Below are 7,500 nucleotides of genomic sequence, written 5' to 3'. Positions count from 1 at the left end.
CACCGCTATCAGCACAGCTATGAACCACACATGCGTGCTGTAGGTGGTGTGTGTTGTATGCGGTGTACATGAGCTGCACATCGCGTTCACAGCACCACTATCATCAACTCAGAAAACGCACAACAATGTGACAGATTGTATCCAATTACCGAAAAGCAAACAATCTTCCCCGGTCCATCTAAATCGCCTCAAATGCTACCTGGACCCAGGGTCTCATTAGAGTCGCTTACCGACGGTCCCTACAGCATCTCAGCATCGTGCGGATTGATCCGTTTATCTGATTATTTATGTTTTCGCCCCATTCAACGTCGGATTTAAAGCGGAAAGCGGATAGCAACAACAAAAAAACCGGGACCTCGCTCCAGGGCAACAATCTTTGTGTTTCATAATTTATTTTCCTCCCAAGAAGAGTCACAAAAACCCCCGCGGAAGCTGCTTCTCATTACTGTCTCCTGCTGATGCTCCTGCTGCTGCTGTTGCTGCTGCTGGCACTGTCAGAGGACGACGTGATCCGGGTAACCTTTCACAACCTTGTAATACAAAATTAATTACAGCCGGCCGCCGGGACCTTCTTGCAGGGACTCGCACAGTCTGGCAAGCGCATCCGGAAGCGTGCATCAGTGTGCGCCATTGCGCCAAGACAGGCGGAGCGGCGAGGCTCTTGTGATAAATAACCAAAGTCACTGCTTGAAGTACAGCATTAGCCAACACTTCACACCATGCCCCCGGGTTCCAAGAAGCCACCGGCCACCAGCAGTCAGCAGATGACCTGATGCTGCATCTGCCGGCGACATTTCTTGGTCCTCGCGCCCGCGAACCAGCTAGGAAAGGACACAGAAAAACGTTAATCTTTCTTCTTCCCTGTTCTGTTCCCTAATCCGGCGACATAAGTTTCTGCGGTGTAGCTTGACATCGACCCGGACACCAAGATGGGGAAAGTGGTGGAAAAATGGGGAAAAACAAAAGCGCATGGAGGGCACTTGTTCCACTAGTGACTGTGAGGGGGTGGCACGAGTGGACACATGGACAGAGCGCAATATAAACAATGATAATGACACTGCAACTCGGGAGTAAAACTACCAACGGACCACTGGACGGTTCCTATCCGCACGTTCACTTCGATATCCTGTTTTCTCAGCACTCGTCGTCGTCGTCTTGGTCGTCGTTCTGTGTCCTTGAGAGCCACCGCTTTCTTAACTGTTGCCCTCTCTCTGGCTGTCCGATTGGCCATCAGCAGCAGCAGCAGCAGCAGGAGTTGGGAGGAGTTGGGTATTAAATTTATCATGATCATCGTTATTATCGTTATCGTCGACGTCGTCCGGATGCTGGCTTCACCGTTTCATCTCCAGCAAACCGCGTCCGCGAGCAGCGGAACACAAAGACACATCTCTTAACCCTCTTCGTCTTCGTCGTAGTCGTGGACGTCTTTTCCGGTGCCATGTCGCCAGCCAGCCAGTTAGCGAGCCAGCGTAAGCCCTATTTCTAATCTCTATCATTAATTCAATTACAATAATTGATTCTGTAATTATTTAAAAACGTTACGCTAAGCGCGACAGACGGTCGGACGGTCGGTTGGTCGGTGCTCGGCAGACGCCATTTGGCGGATCATCCAAGCGACGTTAAAGGGGTTAAAGGAGCATCGCAAAGATGCAAACCCCGCCCCCCACCCTGGCCGGAGCACTGGTGAGTGTCGCGGCAAAACCACGGCCACCATTTCATCCGCGTCAACAACGGAGTTCAATCGGAACGGGATGGTTCTCGTCTCAGCGTGATCCAAAGAACCCCCAAAAACGGGGGGAGCGAGCCGCATAATCCTTCCGCGCCATCGTTTCTCGGTCGGTTCGCTTTCCGCGAGTGACATCAAATGAATTGTGGAACATAAATTTTCAATAAGACTAATTGTAATTAACGAAAGCGCCAGTACTTAACGCATTGGTCGCGGGAAGGGGGAGCGTCCATAGCGAGTGAATTTTCGTGGAAATTCTCTCTCCCCCCGGTTTTGGTGACGCTCGCGACGATTGGACGAAATCGGATATTACCTTTTGTAGCAGTTAGGTGTGACTTTTGCGTCCCCAAGAATTCCCCTTTGGCTGCATGAGGGATTTATGAGACCAATTCGATCCCGCACAACCTCCCGAACCGGAGAATAACACCGTCTGGAGTCGGTGGGTGGAGGTGGTGAGGCGTAACAGTTTTGCGCCACAGTTCTATGGCCACAGTTGGTGCGCTCGTGGGCGCCTTTCACCGCACCGCGTTATGGAGCGGAAAATTAATGAGCAAAACGAGGGAAAAGCCGAAGAAAAACTAGTTAACTTTGGCCCAACCCGAACGTTAATGAGACACAGCCATCCTTTTGCCACGCACAATAAGAAGATGGCAGTTGATGGCGCCTTTACTTCGTCCATAAATCAGGATATCAGGATGCAGCAATTTATGCGCCACAATGCGCGCCCTAATCCAGTGAGATGCGTACCTCATTTTCGATACACAGATTGGCAGGAAAATTGAAGAAAAATGCAAATCAAACTCACTTACTCACTAGAGAGCCCCTAGGCGCATAAATGTAATTAAACGTTGTTCTGTTAAGGCTTCGAGCACCAGGACTGGCGTGCAATGTGGATGCGGATTGCGCAATGTCGTGGCACAAACAAATCTCCCTTGGAACCGGCGATTGCTGGTTGATGAAATTGTTGTCGCAAAACAAATCCTTTCGGTAGGCCCTTTCCAAAGTCCATTTCCCTTTTTTCTTCTCTCTTCAGAAATGGAAACAGAAAGATAGAGAGAGAGAAGCGAGGAAGAACAAGAAACAGAGCAAACGACGGCCCATAAATTACACGGCAAAACACGGCCACATTACCCGATTTGACCGATCGCCAAACCTGGTACCCAATTCCTGGCCTCAATTTTCTTGCGTGTCCGTAGGAAAAACGGGAAAGGATAGGAAAAACATTTTCCCATCCTTTGGCGCGCGCGCGCGCGAACACAGCATTCCGTGCTGGCATTCCAGGGGCGGACGGATGGAGTAACCACATTTCAAACAAAACTACTCCGCCGAACGACGAAAAAGGCCCCAAGGGCGTGAGGCCGCGATGCCGCGATGCGCTCGGTATCCCGACGTCAACACAAAAGCGAACAGCGAGCGCAATATTTACGTAAACAGACCGCAGACAACTCAGTCTCGGGAGTCACTGGCGGCGGGGAGTACGTCGAGAGTCAAGAAACTATTTGCCAAAAATACTTGTGCCTCAGTTATTTATCGTAGCCCGACAGACCGGTCCCGGTATTCAATTTATCAACGAGTTTGAACCACCGGCAGGCCTTTACCAAGGCGCCCTCCACGGTCGCGTACTTTATTGAATTGACGACATCCACAAAACTCCAATTCCCAATCCCAGCACCAACATCGTTCGGGCCAACTTCCTTGACAAAACGCGCCTAGCCCAGACCAGCAACAATCTCCTCAAGGACTCAAGGACTCTCTCTAGGAGGCCAAAGTGGCAGACTCACGGAGGGCAGGGCGAGTGGAAGACAAACTATTACCGACGACATTACCGACCAAAAACCGAACCCACTAGGCCCCCCTCCCATCCTTTTCATGTGTCAGTACTGTATGCTCTGCGGCCACGGTGATGCTGGCGAAAAGTTGGCACCAAAGACTGCGACTTCCCACTGGACCTCCTGCTCTCCTGCGAAATGGTTTAGGAAAAGGATTGAGCTCAAAACGGCCGCGGGCCGATCACTATTTTTCCCATTTCGAGCCTACCGCAAACCACTTGTAAGACCGGGCATGAGAGAATGGAGAAACCGGTGCCAGCGCATAGTGGTTTTCGGTGCCCTCTCGATCTTCACTCTCTGGAGAGCGAACGGGTGGCAGACAATATATGGCACAATATATGTGTGTGTCTGGATGGCACCTAATAGCAAATCTCAACGGGCGCTAGGAAAATGGTTGCACCGCGGATAGGAAAATTGCAAGTTGGAAAATCGCTTTTGGAACATTTTCCGTGCGCCAGAGTTGGTGCCGGTGGATTGAAAGCAACCGCAACCGCACACAAGTTCATCATCGCAGCAACCACCGCAACAGCGCTGGGGCACTTTGTTCGATTGGAAAGTTTCGATCGCCGCCGAGGCCGCTCGCGATCATCATCGTCGTGGCACACACTTCCCTCGAGTTTTCCGACATTTTGACGGTGATTTTGTCAACTTGTAATGGATGTGTGGCAAATGACGGCATTACGGGCCATATTCCTGGGGAAAATCGGTAAAGATAAAAGATGGTAAAGGTGTTCCATAACCACCAATCCGGCATTTTATCGAACTATTATTCCAAAACGGGCCATTCAACGGGTGGTAATGGGTTGATTCAAGAATTCGTTAGCCGTAAAACATTCTGTATGACTAGTGGAATGCTAAACGAATTAGAATCGCTTGTAAATCATAACGTAACTTTAGCTGTTAGTGGTGGAATTTGAATTGCAACTTCCCATTTTGATATGTGTAGCGACAGCTCTTAAATGGTTTCCCGGCCCAAAATGGAACCAACCGCTCCTTTACAATCCATCATCCTGAATCGCAAAAGAAGAGCTGAATGGCCACGAAGATTGCAAAAGGAATGCCGATGCCGAGAAAACTCCGGAATCCGGTATCCATAAACGCATCCTGGGCGTATAAAGTGAAGCGTGAGCTCATGGGGCATGGGAAAACTAACCGAAAACCGAAATTACAACCGAACATACATGATTCGCCCATTCACCAAACTCGTTTCGGTCGGCAACAAGACATTGGACGCAGGGTAAACGCATCGAAAGGGCTTTTCGAATGGATTCAAGCGAAGCAACTAAGACGACGACGACAACGACGACGACGACAACGACGACGACGAATGGCACTGCGGAGTCTATCAATTTTCCACTCGCCCTATCCTGCCTCTCTCCTTCTCTTCTAAACCTAAAGTGGAATTTCCATTTTCCCATACGACCCTTCCCGAAGGTGGAGTGCAGTTTTCGGCGCAGTCGTCCCTCCCCAGTAACGACACACCATTAGTAAAGGAGGTCCAGGTGACTAATGATGCTGACAGACATTGGCGAAGCGCTGACACCACTCTCTCTCTCTCTCTCTCTCACACACTCTCTCTGGCGGCGGAACTCGAGTGGAAACAAATGCCTGTTTTATCTTTCCTGGATGCCCCTGTGTGTCCTTGCCTTGTTCGAGCGAAGCAAACAGAAAAAAAGAGCGCAAGAAAGGGGATCCCTTTCCGATCTAGTTGTTTTGGCGTTGCACCGTGGGTTTTATGGTAAAATTATGCATTTGCCCATTCGCGGACACATCCCCAAACAAACACAAACACACAGACACACAGACACTGCATAACTTCTGACGGGGAGGCCGGATGCCTGGGCGCCACGGCTGCCAAAAATGACGCCAGACCAAGGTGCCCGGTTATTGGCAGGCGCAGGTCCTTCCGGCTAAGGATCAGCAGCGAGAATAACACGTGCTGTGCACGTGTATGTGTGTTTGACTGCGCCATGTCGAGGACACAGCATAAACGCATGTGGTCAGGTTGTGTTTTGTTACTTTCAATACCCCGAAAGTTCCCGGTACTCGACGGCTCGACGTCTTATAATGGGTTTTCCTTTTTAATTTCCCATCCATAAACCTTTGGCCAGCGAGTGAGGTACCGCTCCAAACAAAAAAAAAACAGTGTCCTTCTCCTGCTCCTGTTGGAATCGGTTGGATGGATGCGTTTGCATGGCATTTGAGCTCCGGCTCCGGAATGCCGCCACGGTTAACTGCAGTGTCATTATTGTCATGCCCGAAGTACGCCGGAATCGAGGTCAAGCAATCTTCAATTGCGAATTGCTTTGCAGATGTCCCCCCCCCCCCCTTAACTTCATCCTCCCAATGGAAAGAGATACGCACCAGCAATGGCCAGTTCACAGCTGTTTACCCCGGATATTGTCCTGGACTTCAATGGGGCGGAATAATCTTATTTCTTGCCTTGCGGGCTTCCAAATTGAATATGAAACACATGCCCTGCACATAATAGATTGAGCATCCTTTCGAATGAGAATACTCTTTACAGTCAACAAGGCGCTCCGCTGGCCTCCGGCTGTGTGTTATCTGAACGTTTTTGATCGAGGCCACTCGAGGCTGCTAATGAAGCAGCAGTTGGCAACCACTTATTTAGCACAATTTGTAATTGTAATTTGTTACACCCTGTGTGGCTGGCAACCACGAACTGTGCCAGTGCGCCAAAAAGGCGCTCTTAAGCGCTAAAGGATTGGAAGGATGCCTCTTGGCCTCTTTGTGGCCGACGTTTTTCGTTCGTTCAACTTTTTAAACCTCTCCCCCCCGGGGGATGTGTAATGGATGCGAGCTAAAAGGAGTCAAAAGTGTTGAAAGCACTTCCTCCGCTACTACTAACTCGACCTTTTGATCCTTCGTTTACACACATTTTCTGCATTTTTCTGAGCCGCTTTCTTCTGGGCAGAAACTGCATCTCTCAACCACCAAACTGCCAAACACATTCCCAACCAGGGGTTTTCCGCCTCACTAGAACGCCTCCGTTTTGGATAGTTTCGCATCGAAAAACCCCTTGGCCAAGCAGCGGTAAAAAGCTTACTTCCGTTAATGATATTCCTCTTTCGTCGCGGTACTGGTGGGTAACATCTTGAGCAGCTTTCCTTTCAGGACGCTCTACGCTTTCTTCGGTTTTCTTTTCGGGTTTTTTCCTCGCCTTGTAATTAGAGGAAATTGCTGTGATAACCTCACTTCCGGCGTAAATAAGAATATCATCAACAGTACCACTCCCGCTGCTGCTGCTGCTGCTGCTGCTGCTACTAGTTTCTTCCATCAATGATGATGATGCTCCCCAATTAGCCATTCTCCACTCTCTACTCTCGACCGTATAACTCTCTAGCGCTCTAAAGTAGTTCAAAGAACCCTTTTTGACCCTTTTCTCGATTATTTTTTTTACCATCAGCAACACTGAAGTGATGGAGAGCGCCCGAGGCGGAAAAATTAAAGTTCTGTTTGCATAAAACATAAACTGCATTACTGCAAAACGAGAGGCTTCCTCTCATCAGTGGCACCATTCCAGAAGTCTCCAATTCTCCATTTCTACTGGTGCTACTGCTAGAGTGCATTTGATTGATCGCTTTCTTCACGATCTTCGCCCCGGCAAAGGAGATTACGTTCGAAATGATGACCGAATGACTAAAGTTCCGAAAGGTTGGCGTCTGGGAAATAAAGCAACATAAACCGCTAATGTTACTGCAACCAATTACCGGGGTTTTTGTCATGACGAACCGTGGGCACCACGGTTTATGACCTTTTCCGGTTTCCACAACGCAGACGTACTCCGGACAATCCGAAATAGCACTAGCCGTTAATTTAAATATTGCTTTTTATTGTTATGTTTCAGCGTTCAGCATCTAGCAGGCCAGGCGTCTGCCACGAAGCGACCAACATTTAAATAGAGAGGGCATCCAGAAAGGTCAT

General features: G+C 49.3%; 1 protein-coding gene across 1 annotated transcript in view; it reads right to left on the bottom strand.

Annotated features, from left to right (window-relative positions):
* Positions 1 to 7,500, bottom strand: part of LOC126578850 (40S ribosomal protein S15Aa) — a 296,185-nt gene that overhangs the window by 222,960 nt on the left and 65,725 nt on the right. The window lies entirely within an intron of this gene.

Source organism: Anopheles aquasalis, chromosome 3 (assembly GCF_943734665.1).
Source record: "Anopheles aquasalis chromosome 3, idAnoAquaMG_Q_19, whole genome shotgun sequence".
Classification (NCBI taxonomy): Eukaryota; Metazoa; Arthropoda; class Insecta; order Diptera; family Culicidae; genus Anopheles; species Anopheles aquasalis.
This window is presented reverse-complemented; position numbering and strand designations above follow the sequence as displayed.